At 32.2% G+C, this 3,010-nt stretch overlaps 1 non-coding gene across 1 annotated transcript; it reads right to left on the bottom strand.

Moving 5' to 3' along the window:
• Positions 1–501: 501 nt before the first annotated feature.
• Positions 502–573, bottom strand: TRNAC-GCA (transfer RNA cysteine (anticodon GCA)). The gene has a single exon. It is a non-coding gene; the product is annotated as a tRNA-Cys (tRNA).
• Between the last annotated feature and the right edge of the window lie 2,437 nt (positions 574–3,010).

The raw sequence follows: 3,010 nt of genomic DNA, 5'->3' as shown, positions 1-3,010 counted from the left end.
ATTTGATCTAATCTTTACTGTCCCCCCGATTGTTTCATAGAGACAATCGGAAGATGGGATGGCCTATTACATGCGTGGTTAGAGCTTATCGAAAAGAAATAAGTTCTTTTTTTAAGATTAAAATAAAAAAAAAAAGCCAATTATTCATTCAATATAATATTGATTGAATGCTCGAGTACTCAGATACTTTCATGAGTCCGTATATCAAGTATCTTCCTCCTTTCCGTAAGGAAAAATGAAATTATATTCCCTAATTCAAGACCCAATGAGTAGACACTACATTAGTAGTCGAAGGGCTATCATCTCAAGATTTAACGATTATTTTTCATTACTCTACTAAATTCTGGAAACGAAACCTATACGCAAGGATTTATAACATTTTAGAGAACCCCAACGATGCTTAGAATCAAGCAAATCTAAAGATGCTTTTCTTCTAAAAAAAATGATAAAGTTATATCAGCAAAACAGAAGAGGGTATTTTGATTCTTTTGTTTGTTGCTGAGGCGACACCCGGATTTGAACTGGGGAAAAAGGGATTTGCAGTCCCCCGCCTTACCGCTCGGCCATGCCGCCAAAACGATACAAAATATTGGATTGGCTCTATCTCTTAGATAGATAGTATCTTACAACACACAATATCTAAAACGAAAAACCGCAAAACTTTGCTTTTTCTATTGAAAAAAAAATGTGGATTTTCATTCACAAAAGCAAAAAATCAGGACAAATGGGAACCGTTAACTTTAACTATTGACTGTGAATTCATAAATGATTCTTGGATTGAAATTGCAAATTCGGTTTCCCTAATGATATAAGAAAACAATCCAAAAATGGATACCTTACCTAAATAAATAAAAATTGATAGATAACTAATCATTACTAATCCATCCGTATTGATTCGTTTCCATAACCATAAAAAAATCCTTATTAATGACAATTTTAATAGCGATTATGAGTATATGTAAACCCCAGAACATAAACGATTACTATTATCTAAATCTAATATCTTATATATATATAAGATGTTTATAGGAAATGTTCGGAATTCTGTTTTTAGAATTTTTTTTTCATTATCATTAAATAGAAAATATAAATTTTTGATAGAGTACGACATGTGATGTTCCCCATAGAACTGTAATAAAGGAGGCGATATATATAACTAACTATATATATATATCTGCACATGTTTATTAATAAATACAAGTCCTTATACATACTTCAATCGCATTCTACGAATTCTACTAAAAAAAATATAGGTATAGGTAAAATATCTCTCTTCTATGCGAATTTTTTTTAACAGTGAAATCTACGAAAAAGTTCCATGTTGTTAAATAAAAAAAATTCTATATTGTTTCTTCAGATCAAATCCCGAATCTATTTATAGTACCCAATCCGATTGGAATATCATAATAATGGTAGAAATTGACTCACTTTTGTTTTGATATAGATATTTTATACAAAACTCCATAATTCTAAATAGAATTTACCAATTCATTTGTAGTTGTTGCAAATTCCAATTTAATTTGAGTATCAAAGTCTCTTTATTCCTACGTTCATATGTATTTCATGCATTACATCTATTACACCTATGAAGTTAGGTAAAATTTCATGTGATTCAGTAAACATAATATAAATTCCATCATTGCTAGATCGATCCATTTTAAGCAAATAATGGGATTTTTTTTATAAATGGGAAATAAATAAAATGCTTGGGGGTGGAAATGAGAGAATGTCTACAATACCTGCGTTTAATCAGATACAATTTGAAGGGTTTTGTAGGTTCATTGATCATGGCTTAACAGAAGAACTTTCTAAGTTTCCAAAAATTGAAGATACAGATCAAGAAATTGAATTTCAATTATTTGTGGAAACATATAAATTGGTAGAACCATTGATAAAAGAAAGAGATGCTGTATATGAATCACTCACATATTCTTCTGAATTATACGTATCCGCAGGATTAATTTGGAAAACCCGTAGGGATATGCAAGAACAAACAATTTTGATTGGAAACATTCCTCTAATGAATTCCCTGGGAACTTCTATAGTAAATGGACTATACAGAATTGTCATCAGTCAAATATTGCAAAGCCCCGGTATCTATTACCGGTCAGAATTGGACCATAACGGAATTTCGGTCTATACCGGCACCATAATATCTGATTGGGGAGGAAGATTAGAATTAGAGATTGATCGAAAAGCAAGGATATGGGCTCGTGTGAGTAGGAAACAGAAAATATCTATTCTAGTTCTATCATCAGCTATGGGTTCGAATCTAAGAGAAATTCTCGAGAATGTTTGCTACCCTGAAATTTTTTTGTCTTTCCTGAATGATAAGGAGAAAAAAAAAATTAGATCAAAAGAAAATGCCATTTTGGAGTTTTATCAACAATTTTCTTGTGTAGGCGGAGATCCGGTATTTTCTGAATCCTTATGTAAGGAATTACAAAAGAAATTCTTTCAACAAAGATGTGAATTAGGAAGGATTGGTCGACGAAATCTGAACCAGAGACTTAATCTTGATATACCTGAGAACAATACATTTTTGTTACAGCGAGATATATTGGCAGCTGCAGATCATTTGATTGGACTTAAATTTGGAATGGGTACACTTGACGATATGAATCATTTGAAAAATAAACGGATTCGTTCTGTTGCGGATCTCTTACAAGATCAATTCGGATTGGCTCTAGTTCGTTTAGAAAATATGGTTAGAGGAACTATATGTGGAGCAATTAGGCATAAATTAATACCGACTCCTCAGAATTTGGTAACTTCAACTCCATTAACAACCACATTTGAATCTTTTTTCGGATTACACCCATTATCTCAAGTTTTAGATCGAACTAATCCATTGACACAAATAGTTCATGGGCGAAAATTGAGTTATTTGGGCCCAGGAGGATTGACAGGGCGAACTGCTAGTTTTCGGATACGAGATATCCATCCTAGTCATTATGGACGCATTTGCCCAATTGACACGTCTGAAGGAATTAATGTTGGACTTATTGGA

The sequence above is a fragment of the Cucumis melo genome, unplaced genomic scaffold, assembly GCF_025177605.1.
Source record: "Cucumis melo cultivar AY unplaced genomic scaffold, USDA_Cmelo_AY_1.0 utg001925l, whole genome shotgun sequence".
Classification (NCBI taxonomy): Eukaryota; Viridiplantae; Streptophyta; class Magnoliopsida; order Cucurbitales; family Cucurbitaceae; genus Cucumis; species Cucumis melo.
The sequence above is the reverse complement of the archived record's forward strand: the minus strand, read 5'-3'. Positions and strand labels throughout refer to the sequence as shown.